This window comes from Henckelia pumila, chromosome 4 (assembly GCF_033568475.1).
Source record: "Henckelia pumila isolate YLH828 chromosome 4, ASM3356847v2, whole genome shotgun sequence".
In the NCBI taxonomy this organism is placed as follows: domain Eukaryota; kingdom Viridiplantae; phylum Streptophyta; class Magnoliopsida; order Lamiales; family Gesneriaceae; genus Henckelia; species Henckelia pumila.
Genome location: NC_133123.1, coordinates 126,787,871 through 126,796,589, shown reverse-complemented (window position 1 = coordinate 126,796,589; position 8,719 = coordinate 126,787,871). Strand labels below are relative to the sequence as shown.

Genomic DNA, 8,719 nt, shown 5'->3' with positions numbered 1-8,719 from the left:
TTCAAAAATTTTAGTCACCACATGTTTATTTTCTGGATTTGCCCTAGTATTGTCCCCGATTTGGGATAATTTCAAATATATTTGGAACAATCCCAGACATTTATTGAAACGACCCTTACCTCTAGACTAATTAATTAAATGAGAAAAAGAAATTTCGGGATATTATTATTAATATTTGTAGAAAAGTTTTCAAAAAAAAAAAAAAATTCGCGATGATCTATCTGTAAATGCTTAACCCAACCTGTCTCAAATCAGCATTTCAAAATAAAAAGAAAGACTCTCAAAGGTAAGAAACATGACGCCAAATGCATAAACATCTGTTTGGGTGCAATCCCAACAAAACAAAAGTGAGTAGGGAATAACAAGTTTACACTCCTAGTATCGATTGTATGGAATCACATCATGCTAACAACTGAAAGTTAAATAAATGAGAACTATTCATTATTACAAATATCTAAAATGCGGAAATGTAAAGGAAGCGACGGTCATTGGGTGTGCTCTGCCAGATGCTATAAACACTGGAGGTCCTGCCCTTCAATCCCTGTGAAATCCGCCTCACCTGCATCAAGCAGATGTATGAGCCTAAAGACTCAACAAGAATATGGGGTGAAATAACGAATAATAAATATACATGTGCACACAATTAAAAATAGCTTATACTGAAAATACATTGTCTTTTTCTAACTGAATCTTTAACAAAAGGGAGTACTTGATAACATTGCATGCATGACTGAATCTAATTGACTGAAAATAAACTCAACTGAAGGGCATAACAAGATTGATCATGAGGACTGAAAAGACTGAACGGAGAACGAATAAGCTGAACCATAAACTGATAGACTGATAAGCTAATAAATTGAACTGTAAACTGATAAACTGATAAACTGAACTGTAAACTGATAAACTGAACTGAAGACTTAGATCATTGATTGTAACCCTTTGTTTTGATCGATCAATGGATGCAGTATACTATGCTGAAAAGACGTCGAGATCTCTCACGACGCGACATTGCCCCTTAAAACATGTTTGGTAGGGGTTCCGAGATTTCTCCCGGCCGCACACTACCCGTCGATTTGGTAGGGATTCCGGGATGTCTCCCGGCCGCACACTACCCGTCGTTTGGCAAGTGAGTTGAGGCATCCCCCAACCGACATTGCCCGTCTTGGCACAATCAACTTTCCTTGTTCAAAATATTTTCTTTCTTGACTAGACTTAGATATTTGGACTAAATTCAAGAAAATGACCTTCTTTACTAATATTTTACTCGATACTCAAATGAATGAAGTAAGACGGTTGACATGGATGGTGATTTAGGTGGCAAACCATGGTTAAGAATCTAAACTTTACTTTTTGGCACTTAAGACGTATCCCGATCAAACCACTTGCAGAACTTATAACTTATGCAATTCTTAGTCAAAACGAATTCCGCCTGAAAACACAGTTCACATGCCCTCTATACTTAGCTAGAAGTTCATCCTCGAAGTACCATTCTTACCCCATAGTTCTTGGCAGTAAGTTTCTGGGCAGCAATACCTAGCAACTATATTATGTGCCTCAACAACCAATAGCCTAGAAATTGACCAAAACTTAACCGAATTAGTTCCCGCTTAAACCGACGTTTCCCTAACATCCTAGGCTATTCCCAAACCCGTGCCCTTAGCTAAAACATGAGTTCAACCCCGCCTTGATCAACCATTACCGGACAGCCCCTGCTTCTTGGCAGAATACAGTGCAACTCTTCCTACTTGGACCTCTCTTAGACCTTCAACCCAAGTTACTCCAAGTTTCCAGCTTATAACCTAACCGCATGACCACCCAAAGACCCTCTTTAAACCATTAGAACAGCTTTCCCCCAAGTGGGCAACCCCTGCCCCTCAAACCGTTCCCTTATTCAACACCCAAAACATCAGCCTTTCACTTCCAATTTGCTATCCAATACATCACAACCTAAGCGCTACCATGTGAGCTACGTTCTCACCCATGGTAGCCTCTAAATCACCCATCCAAACCACACAAAGACAGAGACAAACATACTGCCTTAAGGTTGGAACGAAGCAATCAAGGCACGCTACAAGCATCAAGATGCCCAAATGGTAATTTAAAAAAATCTCAAACAAGTAACCAAAGGGAGACACAGGACTCGAACATCACGTTTTCAAACACAATGCAAGATTTCGAAACAGGGCAGATGGGGAAGGGGCAATAACCGAGACTCACGACTCACAAACCATCCAACACAATAAAATCAATACGTAACGATCATGAGTATGTATAAAACTCCCCTGGAAATCTGAGAAAGGCACGCACAGATAAGGTATAAGGCAGGAACTCGACTGCCGTCTATTGAACCTGGGAAAAATCCGAACATATTCCAATAACTCCAGAAATTCAAAAATGCACGCAGTAAAAGCAAGAAAAACGAGCACACAACATAGTAATCTACCTGGTGGCCAAAGAAATCCCATAATATTGAGCTGTGATCGCTGGAAAAAGGGGAGATGGAGCTCGATTAGCCTGCCTGGAGAGGTGCTTCGCCGGGAAGGATGGCTGCTAGCGGCGGCCGGAAACTGGAATGGAAGGGGAATCCTGAGAATCCGATCGCGTGAGGAAATGGGCAGGAAGAAAACGAGAGGGCCTTGTCTGATTCTTGGAGGAGGGGGAATCATTATGGGCCAAAATTGGGCTAGAGAGGTTCTTCAATGGGCCGTGAACTTGGGTGGGAGAATTTACTTCTTTCGGGCCGTGTACTGGGGTACGGGAAAAATAAAAATTGGACCGAGCCAACATGTATTTTAAAGTGCGTAAGAAATATAAGCATAATATATTACGGGTAGTGCTTTAAATGGTGAGTGTAAAAATGTTAGATCTAAATTCCCGCAAACACTTAATTGTATAAAATTTAAGAATTAAATATTTAATTATATTTATTGGGTTTTAAAATTCTAATTTTCAATACTTAAATGTTTTGATATCACAACGATAAATAAAATATTTAAATAATAAATAGAGCGGTTAAAATAATTTTAAGTAACTAGGATAACGTTTAAAAATAATTTAAATAAGTACACAAGCAAAAATAAAAACCTTTAAAATGATTTGGAAAATTAAAAAGAATTTAAATAAATAAGCTAGAAATTTAAAATAATTTAATGTAGTTAACCGTTAAACTTATGTTATTTAAAATAAATAAGTTGGACAGTCAAAATATTTAAATAAATAAGTTTAATAGTTAAAATCATTTAAATATTATCCCATAAGCTCGAGTAATTTTTAATAAGTAAACGAAATAATTAATCTCATTTAAACGAACAAACTAAATAATTTACATCATTTAAATAAACAGGCTTAAACCTTTATAATCTTTAAAACAAATAAGTAGTATAATAAAATAATTTAAATGAGTAAAATTAAACAATTAAAAAAATTCATTTTATAGTTAGTAAAATTAAAATCCTTTAAATAAATAATTAATATTTTAATAACACGTAATTCAAATAAGAAATTTAAATCAATTAAACTTAAAAATAATACATTCTAATATTTATCAAGTTTAATGCATGCGATTTAGTAGATTAGATTTTTATTACTACATTCATGGAATAAACAAATAGACAATTGAGAATGAAATACTCGTTCTTAGGCCAACATGACACAATTTTATGACTCATTATTTTGAGGCAGTATGAAACTCACTTTTTTGGTACTATATGATTCAAATTGTCGAGTTAAAATGAATTAAAATTAAAATATCGAGTATATTGAATTACCGGTTTTTATTTATGTTCTAATGTGTCAAGTTCAAGGATATAAAGACAGAGACTAGTCACATAAGTGTTAATACGTGGTACTAGTGGTACGTGCATTTAATACAAAAAAATCTATCTGATTTATGATAATAAAATTACATTTTACCCTCACAATACAAAAAAAAAAAAAATATCATTATGACCTGCTCTGCATCACTACATAGAAAATGTGTCTTAATCATAAATCAAACATTGATTGCGCCTCAAATCATAAATCAAACATTGAAATTTAAATAAAAAGTAAATTAAACAAGGAACACATTTCATAAATTAATCATTGAAAGTACACATCATTCAAGTGTCTATCATCATCCATAAACACAAAAATAAGTTTCGACCAAACGACTTCAAAATAAACTACTCACGAACTAGATTCACAGGATATGACAACACAAGAGAATACAATACATAAGAGTACACTATAACCAGAACTCAAATTAACATAAAACAACAATGTGTTCCAAATAATCATCAAATCAAGCGTAAAGTCGTGCTCGATCCAACTTCTAGTAACCACTTTCTCATGTGCAAATGTAAAGATGGAGCATACGTCGTTTCTTGATTATGAAAGCCCAATATTTTTGTTATGACAACGGTAACTTCTCAACACCTAAATGAAGCAAAATAATTTACATTGAGTTAAAAAGATAAAATCGTGTATGAAAATTTTAATAAAATTAAAAAATAATAAATAATGTAGTATTATTAGCTTCACAAAATTATCTACTAAATATTACAAACAATAAGCATGATGAATTCCCTTAAATAGTCATTCAACTACCTTGATAATCTAAGGATGTCTGTCCGAGAAAAATTGAACTCGTCGAATAGAATGCATTGATACAAAATTTGAATATTTCTCAAATGGTATTGAAGATACGTATTGACGAATCATGGCTTCTTGTAAAATTTCAGCACATTGTTCTCAGGCTCACAAAAATATACATCAAGCTACACCCAGTGAAGATTGAAATAACAAAAATCTGTTTCTTGTATTTGTAGTAACCAAAAAATTAAATATTTCAAGAACCACTTCTAGTATCAAATTATTAAAAAAAATTTACATTCAATACAATAAGATCTAAATTGAAAATTTTACATTCATTCATATAACACATTACACACAAAAATATAGTACACAATAACAAATTCAAGCAGATCATTTTTATTTTAATGATAAAAATATCAATATCTAAGTCATAATGCAACACTAAAACCATTATCATTAGGAATTAAATCATTATAATCAGGAACAACAAAAAATTTCAGCTACTACATCCCAAAATTGCAGTAAATGAGCTCCAATATTCCCACTTACATATCAAAAAATCAGAGATTGACCAATAAATTTACAATTCACATGATGACACGAAAATTTAATATAATCACTAAAATCATAACAAAACTCAAAGAATCGCTCATTTGAAAAGAATAAAAACAATTACACTAAATCAAACACTATAATGCAATTTTTTGGTGCAAATTTGTAATAACCTAAAATAGTGCCTTAAATATTTGAAATAATGGTTCTTCAAAAAGATTTTCACGTTCCAGAAACAATTCACAATGATTAGCAACTGATCTGCAATATTATGGTCAGTGGATTAGCATTTTATGGTTGGGGATAAATTTGGGGATATTTTCATCAAGAATGAGGGAAAAAAATTCGTATTGTATGTTGTCTTGTAAGAATTTTATTTTATTTTTAAAAAGTGAGAGATATTGTTGGATTTCAAAAGAAAGTGAGTAAATTTTCGTATTTTGACCTCAAATATGGGGAAAATTGAATGATTTGGAGCGAAACTGAAAGCAAATTCCGGTGAAAAACTCAATGATTTGGAGTAAAATGAAATCAAATTCCGGGATGACTTCAACATTCTCTAATCTTTCATCTTCTGCATTCACGGTGCATTGTAGTTTGTACAACATGGACAATCGATAGGCTCATCAAATAGCTTCCCTTATGCTACTTCTCCGGTTTTGTACGTACCACCACTTTCTTTTAATGTGGCAGACAAAATAGCAGAGGTGGGTGAAAACTCTCATTTGTCAAGAAGTTCATCCACTGTGCAAAGAAAGGGGTATCATGATAGCAATCACAATTTAAAAACACATACGAAACATTTCAAATACGAAGTTAAGAAGATTGTGATCTATTTTTCTGTTTTAGTCAAATACTTTATTGTACACATATTAGCGTAATTTGGAAGTAACATTTTTAGAATAAAAACTGATACTCTTAATCAATGTTCTAAAAAACATTAAGTGGTAAGCGGACGGTGACCCATCGCCTAGAGGCCCTAGGCGATTTTTTTTTAAGCTTAAATAATAAATATTTTTGGGTATTTATGATTTTTTCTATAAAAATATAATTTTATGTCTTATTTTTGTATGACATTTTTGTAAAATTGTAATAATAACAATAATAATTATTATTATAATAAGCTGAGGGGTGTTGTGGTTTGCAACAATAAAGCAATGAAGCTTTTAGGGCATTCAATAAATTAATAGAAAAGGAATACATGAGTAAAGGTGTTTAGCTCACATTATCAATCTCTATCAAAAGTCAAATCTTTCCCTTTAAAAGAAATTACACACGCTCAAATTAAAGGCTTCTTCTCTCTTCACAAATCACAACTCAAATCTGGAGCTATGGCTGGCGGGAGGGTGATGGCGGTCGGCGGCGACATAAAAGTGGCCACGATCAGCGGCGAAGTGAAAGGGGACGCCACGATCGGCGGCAAAGTATGAATAATTGAAGATTGATGCCCAAGTTTACTCTCTCTCCCTCGTTCTGCAGAGTTTCCTCCTCCTATTTCAACTTTCAATGTTTCTCGCTCGACTTTTCGTTCCTCTCTCGACTTTTCATTCCTCTTTCTTTTATTTTCATTTCTAATTTTTTTAATTATCTAGGCGGATTTGAACCCGCCCACGGCACCCGATCCTCCTAAGCGATGCTTTTTAAAACAATGATATAGTATAAAATTAATATTTTTAACATAAAAATTAATATTTAATATCGTTTATAAAAAAATATTTTTTTTATCAAATTATATATCTTACAAATCAACACTTTAAGTATAAAAACTAATAATTTTATAATAAAAACTAATAATTTTACTTATTATGTCAAATTAGCATAAGTGAAAGCAATCTGCCAACATAATTGGATTGCACCGATGCCGGTGTTTATTAAGATTAATGTTGATGGCGCAGTGCATCCTCATATACCTTACTTTGGTGTGGGGGTTGTTGGTCGGGATAAGGATGGTGTGGTGTTATTTGGTGTTGTGTGCTGCTTGTCAGGTTCATATACTTCTCATATTGCAGAGCTTTATGCTATTTGTGAGTGGATTCTCATGGCTATACGATTTTCACGACAGCCTTGGATTATTGAGTTGGACTCTTTACCGGCAGTGACTCGATTACTGTTAGAACATAATGGGGAAAATTTAGGTTCTATTGACAACTTTATCAATTTAAAGTGATTATGCAAATACGCAAGCGAAAAAATTAAAGCAATCAAATATAAATGCAATAAATAAATGCATAATGTAAATAAACCAATAAAATAGATATGATATGTTTATGGAAGTTCTACGATAAATCGTCTACGTCTCCCCTTCTTGGTTAAGATCGATTAACCAATTATCCACTAGCACTTCGAAAGCTTCGAACAACAACACGATCACCGCGCCTCTTGGCCTTGATGACTCCAAGGATAGCCGATACAACTCAACACACTTGGCCTTAAGGGCTCCAAAGATAGCCTCAGTAATCGCACAATACAATTGGCTTCACACTCAAGTGTTTACAACGATAGCACAACCAACTCACAAAATATTTTTACAAACAACTCTCGAATATATCGAATATATCTTTTATAGAGCACTTGGATGAGAAAAATGCTTGTAAGAGAAGTGGAATGAGTTGGGATGCATCAAATGGCCTCAAAATGCCTCTATTTATAGTTGCAAATTCGGGTGCAATCGAAGCTTCCGTTGTTGCATCGGAGCTTCCGTTATGTCACAATTCAAATTCAATTATTTTTGGGCGCCAACACATCGGATCTTCTGTTGCTGCGTCGGAGCTTCCGTTCAGGCCGAGGAGCGTGTGTCGGGAATATTCTGCAGAATGTTTGTCTGTGCAGATCGGAACCTCCGATACTGCATCAGAGCTTCCGTTCTGCACAGGTTGGTACTGCGCGACAAATTTCAAAATTTTGTTTCTCACAATCTAATCATCGGATCAAGCTGAAATTTGGACAGAAGCTTCAAAACATCCTTAAATCATTGTGAACTGTAGAGATTGGATTTTTAGGACTCAAACACGTCCAGTAATTTTTGGAAGTCGCTTCATCATATTTTCGCTTCTTGTTCTACGCGGTACTTTTGAAAAATTCATATCTCACAATCCATCCATTGGATTAAGCTGAAATTTTGACAGAAGGTTAATAACATCCTAAACTGGATTTTGACAAAAGGAGATTGGATTTGGGTATATCAAACATTCCCAGTTATTTTTTAAATTTGATTTTTCATCCTTTACTTCATGTTCTGCAGAAATAGGTACTGCGCGACATATGTGGAAAAATCATAACTCAATATCTAGCCATTGGATTGATCTGAAATTTTGACAGATGTTTGAAAACATCCTAATCTTGACTATGATTGGTCAAGATCGGATTTAAATGTATATAAAATTCTCCGTAATTTTCGAAAGTTGATGCTCCATACTTTGGCTTCTTCTTGTCCTTTTCTTCATATCCACATAACAATGTTCCATCCATTCAATGAGCAATACGAGACTTCATAAATACATTTATAGCTTCAAAATAGTTCCCAATAATTTAATTGTTAATAAATATCTAATTTGCAAAATTTTACTTTAAACAGTTAGTAACAATTAACTGA

At 33.7% G+C, this 8,719-nt stretch overlaps 1 long non-coding RNA gene across 1 annotated transcript; it reads right to left on the bottom strand.

The window, feature by feature from the left end:
* Positions 1 to 287: 287 nt before the first annotated feature.
* LOC140865171 (uncharacterized) lies at positions 288 to 2,644 on the bottom strand. Its single transcript, XR_012144495.1, has 2 exons — positions 2,444 to 2,644; positions 288 to 2,349 (listed from the first exon to the last, which is right to left on the bottom strand). It is a non-coding gene; the product is annotated as an uncharacterized lncRNA (long non-coding RNA).
* Positions 2,645 to 8,719: the final 6,075 nt, after the last annotated feature.